The sequence below is a fragment of the Protopterus annectens genome, chromosome 3.part0, assembly GCF_019279795.1.
Source record: "Protopterus annectens isolate FY-2018-M chromosome 3.part0, PAN1.0, whole genome shotgun sequence".
In the NCBI taxonomy this organism is placed as follows: Eukaryota; Metazoa; Chordata; order Ceratodontiformes; family Protopteridae; genus Protopterus; species Protopterus annectens.
This window is the reverse complement of record NC_056731.1, coordinates 151,116,861-151,133,420: the sequence shown is the minus strand read 5'-3', so window position 1 is coordinate 151,133,420 and position 16,560 is coordinate 151,116,861. Positions and strand designations below refer to the sequence as shown.

Below are 16,560 nucleotides of genomic sequence, written 5' to 3'. Positions count from 1 at the left end.
TGTTGTATGCTGAGTTACCAGCTAATGGCCATATAGATTGGGAGACTTAAATACACATATGAGGAATGATGTGGATGACTGGGCAGAACAGTTTCCCCAATCTGAAGCAAGAGGTAAATTATTATCAGAATTCTCTTTTCTTCATGGATTTTTAAAACAAACACAATTTCCTGACAAAAGCAGTTTGTATTTTTCCCCACATTTTTCTAACATTGCACCTGCCAATTAGTCAACCCCTGTCATTATCATGCTAATTTATTCCCCATAATTGGGGTGAGAGCTGGCGACAGTATGTCACAACCCAGTCAACAACAAGGGATTTTCTGTTTTCTATCCCTGCCTTTCCCTGTAGTCGAAGTGCATACTCACAAATGCAGTGGGATGTTCTGCCATCTACTGGGACCACATACATTTTTATGTGTGTTCCAAGAAGACTATCAAGTTTAAGGGTCTTGCAGACACAAGCACATGTCCACATGCCTTATGCTGCATGCTATTTATCTCCCCTTGTGGTAGTTGCAGAATTGCAGTGAACAGACTTATCTGAACTCACAGGATGGAAGAGAGAGCATTAGCTCACTACTGGTCTACAGCTGGGCCTCAGTCAAGACTTTATTCATCTGTACCCAGAATCTAATTTGCTTTAGAATTGTTTTTAGTACTAAAGCATCTTTTCCTGAAAGTCCTTAATTGAATTTGTAGTTATATCATCATACATGAGTTTGACTTTTTAAGGGACTCAGGTCAGAAAGGATTCTGTGCTATCCTTGATCCCCACTTGATTCTGACTTGGGTAAGACACTTGGGTAGCAGTACAACAGAGAAATGTATGCATATGAGCCTTTGGAATGCTCAACACATGCTTCTTTGTGAGATTAGCTCATATGTCACTTCCCTAACAGCTCTTGCAGATGTAGAGTTTGAATTAACACTGTTCCAGACCATAATAACTGAGACAGCAGCAAAGAAATGTGACCAAAATGTGATCAAAATTTTTCACAGCTGTAACTTTAGAATTTCAGGGTGATCATAAGTAGTGAAGGAAGATGTTAAGATAAGGAAAGACATTTCCTGTATAATTCAAGTGAGAGGAACACACTGGACAAGTATAAGCTAAAAAGCCATAAAAGCAGCAACTGCAGAAGCCACATAAATGAAGTTCAGGATGTAGCAAGAATTTAGTGAAGCTGTACAAAATAACTTTCAGATGGCTTCAGCAAAGTCCTAGCAAAACAAACCATGGCAACCTGGGGCAGTGGTCATTTCCCAGACTGTTCTTGGTAGTGGTAAAGACATTCTAACATTGATTTAAGACATTGTCAATCGAGCTTGGGTAATGATAAACTTCTGAATCCAGAGAATATGCTATCCTTGAGACAGTGACAGAAACAACTGGTAGGACTTGATCCTTGACAGGAAATTATGTCACTACAGATACTAAACTATTGTGGAATAGTGAAGTTGTGGGAATGGAAAGGCTTTGGATATTTGTCTGGGTATTATGACTAATGCATCTTTTCTTTTTTGCTTAGAAAGTAGTGAAAATAAATCTGAATTGGAAAGCTGGGGTGATAATGCCCATTTTGATGAAGTGGGTCAGAATGGTGTATTCCTCACCTGGATGGATGACATTCTTCAGTCTAACTGAAAAGCCCATAAGACTGAAACATTGATTTTGGACTACCCATGCAGATTGCATTATGTCTATGAAACAGTGCATTGACTCCATGCATGGCTAACGGAGGGGCCATAGAGTTTTTCAACATCATCTACTTATGTTTGTGGACCCTGAAGACATATGAACAAGTGCACTTGAGCGTCATTTGTATGATTGTAAAGCAATCTGTAGTCTGAGAACTACTGTTGCATGTGTTCTCTGTCTGTCTGTCTGTCTGTCTCTCTCTCTATATATATATATATATATATATACACATATATAAATATGTTGAGTTAAAGTTGTGTCAGCATTTTCTGCATTAATGATGTCTTAATGATGTCTGTGCATAGCAATATTACATTTAGGACGAAAATGAAGCGTGCAGGAATCAATAGAAGCCGGTTAAACTCCAAAAAACAAATTTAATACAGTGAGCGCTTTCGGCAAGGTTCTTACCCTGCCTTCATCAGACAATCAAGTACAAATCAATTAAGCCCATTTAAATACAAAAAACGTTTACATCAATTAACTTATTTAACTTTTGAAAGGCAATCACACCTTGTCAGGCGCGATTCATACAAACTGCCATAACATTCAGCTAAAATAAAAGCAGTAGAATATGTCCAATAAATTAATATTGATAGGTACATATCAACTTTTCAATACTTAAATTGTGATATGTACCTCATATGTATGTCTTAAGTATAGGTTACTAAATTACATAATGTTACAAAAAAGGTTAAACAATTCACATGTAAAAGGTGAATAAACACTGCATAAAAATGCGTAGTCACATAAAACTGCAAAAAGGTGCATAATAATACGAAGCTCAAACCAAAGCTAAAATAGACAACTAGACTTGAAACTGGAAATTAGTGTAAGCGTGTTAATAACGCTGGTACCTAGATACTAGATCATATTCATCTCTGCAAGGCTAACAATTTTAAAACACATTTAACAGAAATATTTTCATTAAGCCCTGGGAACAGGTGTGCTTTAGTTCTTATTTGCCACATCAGTTCATCGACCTCCAGTAATATTTGCCAGGGCCCTCCTCTAAAATCTTGAAGTCTGTGCTGCAAAATAGTAAACTTAAAATTATGTCCTGGGTGGTCTATACAATGTTTTGCTAAAGCATTGTTAGGGTCTTTTTTAGTGATGGCATATATGTGTTCGTAAATACGCTGTTTAAGCTTTCTTTCAGTCTTGCGAATATAATATGCTCTGCATTGTGAACATAGTGCAACATAAGTGACACTTTTAGTGTCACAGTTGTATCTACCTTTAATTTTGTAGGATGTATCGTTAATATTCAGTAGGTGACCTACCAAAATGTGCTTGCATTGGGAGCAAGCTCCACACTTGAACATACCTATGTTTGTGTTTGACTGTGTACTTCTTTTACCCTCCAGAATGGCTTTTAAATTCCGGCCCCTCCTAAAAGTAATCTTAGGACTTGTGCCTAAAGATTTGAAAAGCCTTTCGTCACCATTAATGATATCCCAATTTTTGCTAATTATGTCTCTAATACAATGATGGTCTAAAGAAAAGGTGCATAAAAACCTAGTTTGAGGGTAGTTAGTGGACCTGCTATCAGGAGACCTTTCTAATTCTGCAGGGCTACCTTGGTCAAAGGCTGCCTCTGAAGATGTTAACTTGTGATTGTTCAAAATAGGAACAAAGTCTCCTGTAGTTCTTTTAAGCAACACTTCTTTTAAGATATTAGCTACCATATATAATGGATATCCTCTACTCAAAAACATACTCTTGAGGTTATCGCATTCGGACTCGAAATCTGAATTATCAGTAATCATTTGAGCCGCCCTTACCATCTGGCCTTTAACTACAGCCTTCTTCTGGTGGTAAGGGTACCAGGAGACATGATTTTGGAACATTACGTTGGGGAATAAGAAGACATTTTCCCATTGTGCCATAACGGCATTGGAAAAACTGCCACCGCAAGGGGACCCCATGGCCACCCCTGACTTCTGCAAATAGATTTGTCCTTCAAAAGTCATAAAATTATTAGTTAAGACAATTTCTAGATGTGTTTCAACCAAGTAGATAGTGTTGTCACTAGATTTCTTATTATGAAGAAATTCTTCTTATTCCCCAACGTAATGTTCCAAAATCATGTCTCCTGGTACACTAGGTACCAGGATGACATATTTTGCATTTGGAAAGGCGACATTTCACTCATACCTGAATTTATTGAAGTAATCACTTCAACCACCAATTTCTTGGAGTTTACTTATGTTTTTAGTGAAACCCCCATAAACTATTTAGACATTTTGCTAATCAATGATAAAGCTAATAGTAGGTACAAAAGTTTAATATACAGAAAACCTACGTACTCAAATGCATTTTTGCATTATACTAGTAATCACCCTTACCACCAGAAGAAGGCTGTAGTTAAAGGCCAGACGGTAAGGGCGGCTCAAATGATTACTGATAATTCAGATTTCGAGTCCGAATGAGATAACCTCAAGAGTATGTTTTTGAGTAGAGGATATCCATTATATATGGTAGCTAATATCTTAAAAGAAGTGCTGCTTAAAAGAACTAGAGGACACTTTGTTCCTATTTTGAACAATCACAAGTTAACATCTTCAGAGGCAGCCTTTGACCAAGGTAGCCCTGCAGAATTAGAAAGGTCTCCTGATAGCAGGTCCACTAACTACCCTCAAACTAGGTTTTTATGCACCTTTTCTTTAGACCATCATTGTATTAGAGAAATAATTAACAAAAATTGGGATATCATTAATGGTGACGAAAGGCTTTTCAAATCTTTAGGCACAAGTCCTAAGATTACTTTTAGGAGGGGCCGGAATTTAAAAGCCATTCTGGAGGGTAAAAGAAGTACACAGTCAAACACAAACATAGGTATGTTCAAGTGTGGAGCTTGCTCCCAATGCAAGCACATTTTGGTAGGTCACCTACTGAATATTAACGATACATCCTACAAAATTAAAGGTAGATACAACTGTGACACTAAAAGTGTCACTTATGTTGCACTATGTTCACAATGCAGAGCATATTATATTCGCAAGACTGAAAGAAAGCTTAAACAGCGTATTTACGAACACATATATGCCATCACTAAAAAAGACCCTAACAATGCTTTAGCAAAACATTGTATAGACCACCCAGGACATAATTTTAAGTTTACTATTTTGCAGCACAGACTTCAAGATTTTAGAGGAGGGCCCTGGCAAATATTACTGGAGGTCGATGAACTGATGTGGCAAATAAGAACTAAAGCACACCTGTTCCCAGGGCTTAACGAAAATATTTCTGTTAAATGTGTTTTAAAATTGTTAGCCTTGCAGAGATGAATCTGATCTAGTATCTAGGTACCAGCGTTATTAACACGCTTACACTAATTTCCACTTTCAAGTTTAGTTGTCTATTTTAGCTTTGGTTTGAGCTTCGTATTATTATGCACCTTTTTGCAGTTTTATGTGACTACGCATTTTTATGCAGTGTTTATTCACCTTTTACATGTGAATTGTTTAACCTTTTTTGTAACATTATGTAATTTAGTAACCTATACTTAAGACATACATATGAGGTACATATCACAATTTAAGTATTGAAAAGTTGATATGTACCTATCAATATTAATTTATTGGACATATTCTACTGCTTTTATTTTAGCTGAATGTTATGGCAGTATGCATGAATGGCGCCTGACAAGGTGTGATTGCCTTTCAAAAGTTAAATAAGTTAATTGATGTAAACGTTTTTTGTATTTAAATGGGCTTAATTGATTTGTACTTGATTGTCTGATGAAGGCAGGGTAAGAACCTTGCCTAAAGCGCTCACTGTATTAAATTCATTTTTTGGAGTTTAACCGGCTTCTATTGATTCCTGCACGCTTCATTTTCGTGTTTGTTGGTTTTACAGAGGCTTGTTTTTTAATATTACATTTAGGACTCCAGCTTCAGGCACAGAAAGTTAACCAGTTGTAAAATTCCTAAAGAACTTGCAGTTTTACAAGTAAGAGTTTACAAATATTGTTGATTGTTTGTATGTGTTTATTTGATTTGTTAGATTATAGTTAAGACTTGCAAGGAAAAACACTCAAATTATTGCCTAACTTGCAATAGTAAGGTCAATTCTCATTCTAAGACAACAAACCTATTGCTATCTGTATTTTTCAGTGCACAGTCGTGGTTCTTTTTATGAGCTTTTTCAAACACCTTTATACATTCTCCCTGAAGTCTTTTCACTTGAAAACGTAGTGACATCCATCCTAGCACAGGTCCTGCAACCATTCAACTGCTTAACAAGTCTGACACATCAGAAAAGAATCATTGCTTGAAAGCTATGCGCTGTGCACACACTTATACACAGCTAACCTTACAGTATAAGAAACAAACTTAGTGATGTGCATGCCTGGGTAGCCTGACACTCTCCAGATATACTAGTACTATACTTCAACTGTCTACATTTTCACAGAAAGTTTCCATTTTTGCTGATATTTTTGGTCTGTTACACATAAAATCTGTGGATATCTGGAAAATTACAGTGATCATCTGAGGACTGAAGTCACTAAATAAAGACATATATTCAAGTTTCAGACTTCATATTCTTCAGAAAAATACATGCTATGACAAATTCTGTTGTTCTATGAACTTGCTAAGTTTATAAGAGCAATATTTAAAATGTGTCCCTATTTTTGGGCCTTTGTCCCATCATTATGTAAAGCTTTGTCCAGATTTCATGTGATAAGAGGTTGAGAGGTATGACTAATAGCCACAAATAAGTGACTTAAACAGGAAATAAAAAGATGAATTCTTACTCCAGGAATATAACACTGTAGGACTTGACAAAACCCATAAAAAAGCTGTTGGGGTGTCCATTGTCTATAAGAATAAATTAAACCTCACTCGGTCTCGTATAAGCCCACCACCACTCTTCAGTGGTGAAATAATTATAGCATCTTTGCAAATTAATGTTCACAAAAAACCTTTGCATTACAAGAGCTTATATTCCATCAGGAAATAACATAGCTACTGCTGAAGAACTTCTCTCTTGGGCATCAGGCAAGATCTCACTTGAGAAAATAATTTTACGAGATCTAAATATTGACTGGCAAACCATTGACAGTATCAGTCCTTCAAATGTCATCGATCCACACAGTTTCACTCAGCTTATTTCAATCTTCACAAGGTACACCAAAAAATCTGGTAGAGGCTCTGTCTTAGATACTCTCTAATGTCCAAAACAAAATCCTTTCAACAGGCACCTTACCCAATGCCTTAAGTGATCATCTACCCATTTTCACAATAAGGCATCATAAACCTAACCAAAAATTGCATTGGTACAACCTTGGTTATAACCTCTCCCCTTTTAGTAAAGACCGGTTTATAACAACACAAAAATCAGTCGACTGGTGGGCTCTTCAACCCCTTCCACTTGATGAAGCTGTAGCCCTGTTCAGTTCAATATTCCACAACATACTAAATGCACGAGCCCCAATAAGAACCAAAAAAATCAAACTGAATCCAGCACCCTGGCTTTCAAAAAGTACTAAATTGCTCATGAAGGAGAAAGGCAAAACCATAGCTGCCCATCAATGCTATAAACATCTCAGAAACTCCACTAAAAAGCAAATCAAAACTGATAAAAATACTATATTAATATACAGGCAACAAAAGATAACAATCCCAAAGCTTTTTGACTACAATCCACCAGCTCTTAATATCTGGTACACCAACACAACCTAGGTCTACATCATCTAACCCTACTGCTAGCATAGCCAGTGAATTAAATACTCACTTCATCCAAACAGTAACCTTTCTTGTTAAACCCTTTGCTCAAACAGACATAGGTTCCTTTCCTCTCTTGTTAGCCCCAAAACCACACAAACTAAATCCAGTCTCAATTTCTGCAGTATAATACTAACCTTAAAAGATACCACCCATGTACCTGGTAGCATACATCTACATATGTAACAGTTGCTGATTATGCCTTAGCTTTTCTTATCTCTATCATAATCAACTTGCTCCATCACTGAAATCTATGCCCTAACCCCATGGAGAAGGTGCTACATTCTTCCTCTCCATAAAGGTGGAAAATGAAACAAGATCTCAAACTTCAGGCCTACAGCCATACTGTTTCCATTTAGATTTAATATGAGACCATTGTCCTTGCACCAACTGTTAAATTTTTCTAACCCATGTATGAGTGATTGTGAGAAAGTTGAAGATTGAAAAACAATACTCAAACTACAGTCATCTGTAAACTTAATTAACCATAGCCAGAAGTGCTGGCCTGGAGGTCTGAAAAAAATATTCCAAATAAGAGACAGCCCAAAACTGTGCAATGTCATACACCACTGGTAACTGTTTTGCTTCCAGAAGTACCACCTGCATCTCTAGCCACACAGGTTATTTCAGACAACCAGTTAGGTATCTACTACACAATACTACACAATATAAGGATTTATAATCTGATTCAATATCACCTGCATGGGTAGACAGTGCAGTGGTAGAGTGCATGACGAATGTTGTCAAAGGCCTTAGCCAGGTCTAGATTTGCTGTATGCACTGCATAGCCACTACTGACTGCTTCAGTTACTTTCTGAAAAAAAATTATGAGGTTAAAGAGCTAGGGCCTTCCTTTGACAAAGCCAAATTGTAAACTACTTTATCAGACAGACATAATTAAGGCTTTAAAATAAACTATCAGGGAAATAAAGATAAAGCTTTTCTCTGTGTGGTATGGATCTGCAAAACATGGTGGCATATGTAGCATTGCTAATTCACAAAAAGACATTTCTCAATTAGCAGCAAAATATACAGTAAATAAAAAACATATCCTCAAAAGTAAATTCATTTATACTTTTTTATTGCAACTACAAGCATCATAACATATGGAAAATATATATCAAATTCTAAGCACAAATGAGCATTCATTGAACAAAGAACTGTAAAGAATAGTAACAAATCTATGAGGAGTACAAAACAATATTTAAATTAAAGACCACTATATACACTTAATCTACATAGTAAGGTCAAGAGGAATAAAGAAAACTATAATGGCACTGTATTTTAAGGACTGCATGTTTATGTAACTCAGACTAAAAAACATACATATCCTAATGATAACTCACACAGTCACTCTAACATGTAAAGAACTGGACCAAAGTTCTAAATCTACCAGCTCAGCATAGAGCCCAATTTCAAACTAAAACAACCACAAGAAAAAGGCTTCTGCCTCCAAGAATAGCCAGACCACCACTTATTTGACTGCTTGTATAGCTTTCCTGGAGCCAACAGCTCAACATACCTGAGCAAATGTCTGCACAGTCCCTGACCTGACAACTAATTTGGGATTTCCAAAGGAATGTCTTACATAGTCTTGTCACCACAACAACTTGACACATCCAGAGGGATTCCTTGGACAGACTTCCCAAACAGTTGTATTATAACATCTAATGTTAAAAGCTACAAAGTAGTGCTACTTCTAAAACTGCAATGCACAAATGTGTAACCTCACACCAGAGTGTCTGCATAAATATATTTGTTACTTAGGAAAACAAAAATAAAGTAACGGTTGTTTTATATTGATTTAAAAACATTTTAATAAATTGTTTTTCTGTTACCTGAAGAACCTCTACATAAATAGCTGTGTGAATTGCAGTCCTATGTGAGCATCAGGGCTTATTTTGTCTTGTCTGTTGTATGATAAATGAATAACTGGATGCATTCTAAGACATGAGGTGAAAGGCAATATATCATTCTGCAATTGCGTAATGCCCTATCCCGCCTTGCTACTTACTTGATCTGCATAAGCAGTTAGCTATCTGCAGCTGCATGGATGAGCTATGACTAGCGAATACTGCTTTAACTGCTCTGCTTTTCTTGTTTTACCTATAACTATGCCATGTCACTTGCTAACTTCCTTTATCAGGCATTCCAGTGGTCACTACAAATGTCATCACAAAACATTGTCACTGGTTCTGCTTTACCTTGGAAGTGGTCTTATTTCTCAGGTAAAGATAATGATTGAATGAATTTAGAAACATATTATCATCTCCTTGATAGATTATCTATACACAACGTTAGCTTATTTTTATTTAAATACTTTATTATAATTGTCCTTGTTACCTTGCATTTCTGTGCCATGGCATTTTTTTGTGTTACCTTTGCCATACTATGTGATGTGGCTTACTTCTGACTTGATCCTTCACCAAAGTACTCACCTAGAAAACAGGCAAACAAAACCCAAATAAATATGTGAATTACAATACTGTCATATTGCACCTTTGAAATGTTTATATATTACTTTTAAGAATAGAGCAAAAGTATGAAACATTGATTTTGGACTTCTTCAAGATACAAAAGTTGCAGGTGAAGTATGTACCATCATCATCAATTATTACATCATCAGCATCATCATCACGTATTTTATCACATAATAACTAAAATGCCAAATTGTAGTATAATTATATAAAAGTTGATGAATGTGGTCCTTTAAGTAAACCTACTTGCAGACTAGACTGAATTTATCTCCTAAATGCTGCACATTTTCCACTGTAAGTCATCATTTCCCCTTTGTGCTTGAATCCTCAAACTCTACAAACATGACTAAGAGCACTGGTTGCATTATATATGCTTGATTGTGGCCTCCCCTTCTGTGGCAGCCCACATCACTAGAGACAGAGATGGAGAAAACACAGGAGCCATGATGACTGTGTGCACAAGGAGAACTTTGTATATATTTATATATATATATATATATATATATATATATATATATATATATATATATATATACATTATACTTTATATATTTATATTCAGTGAAATAATCTTTGGATGCAAAGAAAATAGAGATGGATCCGTGCTGAGTTTTAAGTACTTTAATCTTGCAGCGGGTGTACAGAAAAATGTAATATATTCCAACTGGTATTTGAGCGCTTTCATTTGTTACTTTCATGTTACATTGCCAAACTTCTTCAGAAATACCTGAAGAAGTTTACCATCTCAGCATAGACCCCAATTTAAAACTAAAACAACCACAACAAAAGGAAGCAGGACTATTCGACCCTGGACAGTTCGACCCCAGACAGTTTGACACCGGATGGTTCAACCCCAATGCAATTGTATACACTTTCATGTTTAAATTTACAATGATTGTCTATGGAAGTAACTGCTGGACAGTTATACCCCAGACCATTTGACCTCAATTATATAAAAAAAAGTTTTTAAAGTTTTATAAATGCATCCTCACTATAGTGTGATATCAGCATTGGAATATATATTTAGCGGGGGTGGCGGGGGCACAGCCCCCCACAATAGCAATTTCGATTACCTGTATTTTCGCTCATATGAGCCATCCGGAGTCGAACTGTTCTGGGTCAAACTGTCCGTGGTCAAACTGTCCGGGGACGAAACATCCCATACCCCAACAAAAGGCTTCTGCCTCCTCGGGTCCATCTCTATTTTCTCTTCATCCAGTGGTTATATCACTGAATAGTTGTAGTTTTACCCAACATGTAGACAGTATGCAGTGGTGTGTGTGTGTGCGCGCGCGCGTGCGCGCGCGCGTGTGTGTGTGTGTGTGTGTGTGTGTGCACATGCGTGTGCGCGTGTGTGTGTGTGTGTGTGTGTGTGTGTGTGTGTGTGTGTGTGTGTGTGTATGTGTGTTTCTGTATATATATATATATATATATATATATATATATATATATATATATATAGATATCATTCAGTTTAAATAAAATTCCTGTAGGGATTAGGAAGAAACATTTTAAAACCATAAATCTTAATTACTGTAAATAATTGTACAGGTAGATAATTCCACAGTACAGAGTCAATATGCTAAAAGATTGTTACACCTAATGGTTCATCCCCAACTCTGCAGATAGCTAGAAGACCCTCATATGTGCATGTAAAGGGGGGGGGGGTGGTACAGAACAATAACAGGGCCTTTGTGCCATAGGGACCAGATTGCCTAGGACAAGCAGTCAAGCCAGATCTCACATCAATAGAAATTATGACAGGAATTCTGAAGACTATGACACTTCTTTTGCTGTAGAGTGCTGGGCCCATTGTAGGTGGGCTAGATCATACACTGTAACCTTGTTAAACAGCATGTTGTATCTGAGTTGTGACAATACTTGTGCATGAATGACAGTAGCCAAGTCTGAATATAGAATACAGTATTTCATTCAGCTGATGTTGTCCAGATGGAAGTAAGATCCCTTCAGATTAACTTTTACCTTATCTTTAAGTGGCAGGCTTGCATGTTTTTCAATAAGTAAGGAATGACAAGTGCACACACACACACACACACACACACACACACACACACACACACACACACACACACCTTGCATCACTTTGCCTTGAAAATTCAGAAAGGTATATACACAGTAGACAAAATATTCAGAACATTTGGAGTTCTCTTGTACAAGTTGCATAAAGTCACTTTTGAAGCTTTGTGGATAACTGTTTAAATGTAACACACTATTAAAACTTTTAGCTTAAACATGTTATGTTGTTACTATGACTGAAACGCTCACTCTTTAGTATAAAACAAAAGCCGCTAATTTTAAAATGATATTGATATAATAATAGATATGTTACTTATTATAGTACTTCTGTATAATCTATTTATATATTTAAGTTATGAAGTCAAGAATAGATCATCAGTTTACTATTTATGCAACTTTAAAATTGTTTTCACTAGTGGATTTTTACTTGCTGAGTCTAGCTTCTATTGTTTGCAGAACTATCCGTTAAAGAGATAAGACTGCAGTTTTGACATGATGAATACAAACAGAAAGTGAAACATCTGTTCTAATACTAGGATTAGCATTTATAAAGTTACTTATATAAACTGACAGCTCATAAATTTCAGCTACATACCCCATGAGACAGCATGCTACTACATTAGCAATTTGGGACCCTAAGGAACACCTGTTTCTCATGATATGATGAATTTATAACAGACAATGCTTTGTATATATTATATTATATTATTGAAAATGCAGGCTTATAAAATTATAGTTTTATAAACCTTAACTGTACCATTAACAGTTGTACAGGTTATTATAGCAGGCATGTATTAAACAGAAATCTAACTTATAGTTTATTTATTAGCATTAATATGTACCCCTGCATTGAAAAACAACTGCATATTTATATTTTTTATGAATGTGACCAATGATCACAAGCAGAAAATACTGAGTTATTAGGATTAAAATTTATGCAGGGGACTGAGGACTGCCACACCATAGCCAGATGACTATGAATTATAATACAGGACTAGACAGTGCAAAAATGAACTTTTTAATGCCATGAGGTGTCTTTTGAGGGAATGTTTCAGGATGACAGAATACATATAAACACACAAACATACGCACATGCATATCACATATATATATGTATATATATATATATATATATATGTATATATATATATATATATATATATATATATATATATATATATAAATATATATAAAACACATATATATATAAAATACATATATTATATATATATATATATATATATATATATATATATATATATATATTTATAAACATATGCATATATGTATATATTTATATATATTATATACTGGTTAATATGAAATATCACCAACTTAATCAATACAAAATTGCTTTTATGGTTTTATTGATCTCATAACTATGCCAAAGCAAGTTTTACTGTCCGTGGTATAAATAGCAGTTTTATTGAGATTACATTTGTCATGAAAAACTCACATTTTGTTAATAACTTTACCAAATATTTCACTCAGCTTTGGCAATGGAATGATTGTTTTTAATGTCTCTTGGGAATGGTTCCTTCGAGAAAATCAGAATAGTGCAAATCTGTTTAACTTTAATGAGTAACTTAGTTCAAGCCATGGAACCTATAAGTCTTCAACTATTTGCTAAGGAAGTGTTTGCTTTTGGGATGGCAAATGGAATGTCATGTATTTGCATGGTATACACACACACACACACACACAAGATATATATATATATATATATATATATATATATATATATATATATATATATATATATATATATATATATATATATATATATATATATGTATATATATATATATATATCTATATATATATATATATATATATATATATATATATATATATATATATATATATATATATATATATATATATCTACGCATATATGTGGCTGTCCTACATCTGTTTAGGCAATTTGGTCGGTGCAGACAGCTGGTTGACAGGTGTGTGAGATCAACAATTCTTGGTTAAGGAAATGTTCTATTTCCCCAGGGAATTGTGTGATCTTGGAGTTAGTATATATAATTAGTGGGGAGGGGGTGCAGCTCCCCATATGGGGGTGTAAGGCAAAAATACCTGCTATTGGTTTTGTCTGTTCTGGACTAATCCCCAGAGCATACATAAAACATGTCAAAATTTGTTACCTTGATGTCAGTATTGTGTGCATTCAATTGGGTGCAGGGCATCCTGATATATATAATATATATATATATATATATATATATATATATATATATATATATATATATATACATACATATATATATATATATATATATATATATATATATATATATATATATATATATATATATATATATATATATATATATATATATATATATGTGTGTATGTGTGTGTGTGTGTGTGTATGGTTTACCTTTAAAATGTCACAACACACTTGTGCGACTGTTCATTTAACTGACTTGAAATGTTGGCAACAGCAACATCGAATGCTCAGAAGAGTGAGCCTGGCACTCAAAGAAAGTCAACGCTCAGGGAATGTCTACTTTGTGTGAAACAGTCGCCACTTCTGGATGTCTCTGATGACTGTTATGCAGGGGGACATGCCACCCTGCACTCCCACACCCCCCTGCTAATTATATATACTAACTCCGAGATCGTACTACAGTGAGGTAAAGGGTACATTTACTGAACCCACTATAGTGCTATTGCCACTCAAATTGCCATATTCACAAGAGTTCATTTTTACTTACTCTAATACGTATGTTTGAAAAGATACTTTCGAACATTACAGTTTTGCACAAGTCAGCCATGACATTTTGAAGGTAAACCCCACACACACACACATATATATATATATATATATATATATATATATATATATATATATATATATATGTATATATATATATATACTTAAAACCTGATTACAATGAATGAAATTAGCCTGTTATATAAAATAATTGTATGTTAACAGTAGTTTAAATAATTTTCTATGTTTGATTATTTCAGTTCTTAGAATTTTGAAGCCTTCATTTATACTTTAAAGTGTGAGTTTTACTTAAGTACTGGTGCAAATTCATGACAACAGTTTGGACTTGATATTCTAGTCAAGGGTGTTTACTACCAGACTGGTAGTCTCTTGGGTAGACTTCTCTGAGGAGCACTGATCAGGTCTGCCACTTAATATTGCATTGGTCCATTTTGGTAATTTATGGAAAGCTATATTTTTGTTTGTTTATTTGTTTCATTGCCCCTAATAGAGCATGACATTTGGGTAGATTAGTGTCGATGATCTAGATCTTTTAGTTATGGTATGATCAGTTAGTTCCAAGGGAAGTGGATATTATCACCACAGAATATGCATACCCTTTTCATGTCTAAGGAGAATTCATATAGGAGGATTGCCATGACTTGTGCAGGAAAGAGTACCATCTGGAATGCACAGGAAGAGGGTACACCTGTTTAAGGACACACATAGGCTGGATACACATCACGTGTACACTAGTCAGAGATCTGATATAAGAAGGCACTGCTCCCTAGAGCATGTAGCAGTTCAATCACAGTTTAGACTTTGATTTCCATTTTCTAGTAATTGTTTTTTTTTTTTTTTTTTTTTGGCAGCCGACAGCATTATACTTAGTAAGGCCTTATTATGTATAGACAATTCAAATGCTATGTCCCAGCTCAAAAGAATCGTTATTGTAAAAGCTATAAAAGAAATGGAGGTAGGATCTTTAGAAAGGAAAGCAGCAAATTTAAATTTCATAGAAAAGAATGGAATCCGTGGGAACAACCTATGCACACAATGTTCTGGAAGAGAAGTGAAGTTTAAGGGAAGGTAGGAATGGGTAATTTATTTAATGTTGCTATGAATAAAAATTGCTAAATGGACAATATATATGTATACTGTATGACAATAATAATTGAAACTGTTATTACAGTTTGATTTATTTTCAGTTAACATATGTATGTCTAATATTATTATTTAAAAAATGTGATTCAGTAAAGATGTTTAAAAGAAGAAGGCACTGTTCCTCTTCAGTGTGAGCTCTGTTGTTTTGAATTATCCAGTTAAGCTATTTCAGAGAAGCATTAAATAGTTACATGTTTTTATAGAAGTGTAGCTGTGACTGCTTGTGATCATAGGGGGTATTGTCAACCATGCCATGAGAAATAGGGCAGTGGATTTGTAACATATGCCAGCACAGCTAGTTGGAATTTTGTAAATAATAATGTAATTTGTATATCAAACTGATTTGTATAGATGCTTGTGCTGTAAATGTATTTGTGAGGTTTGCTTGTGTTAAAATGTATCAATAGTATCCTCTGCTGGAAGGGAAAGAGATGTACATGCATTATTGTAACTGTTTAAATGAATACATTGTAACAGCATATACTAGAAGTGAAGAGGTTAATATTAATCCATCTGACTTTGCAAAAATATTCTTGAAATTAAATTACTTTATGGGTTAAGCCATAAAGATGTTATACCACAGTTTTGAGTGCAGCCAGAGATGCAATGTCTGTGCTAGAGAATAGTTGGTAGTTGCTGTAGGAAGAGTGAAATGGTTTTATGGTTTTATGACTTCCAGGAGTAAAGCTCTATCTCTATGTATGGTAATACATAGGTACTACAATC

The 16,560-nt window shown here is 34.8% G+C and overlaps 1 protein-coding gene across 5 annotated transcripts in view; it reads right to left on the bottom strand.

The window, feature by feature from the left end:
• Positions 1 to 16,560, bottom strand: part of TMEM108 (transmembrane protein 108) — a 1,727,675-nt gene that overhangs the window by 1,029,993 nt on the left and 681,122 nt on the right. For 3 of the 5 annotated variants that reach the window (XM_044064647.1, XM_044064651.1, XM_044064649.1), the window contains exon 3: positions 9,775 to 9,869. The exons of the other annotated variants lie outside the window; for them this stretch is intronic. The gene's annotated coding sequence lies outside the window, so the exon portion shown is untranslated. The remainder of the gene's footprint in view (positions 1 to 9,774; positions 9,870 to 16,560) is intronic. 5 annotated transcript variants of the gene reach the window in all.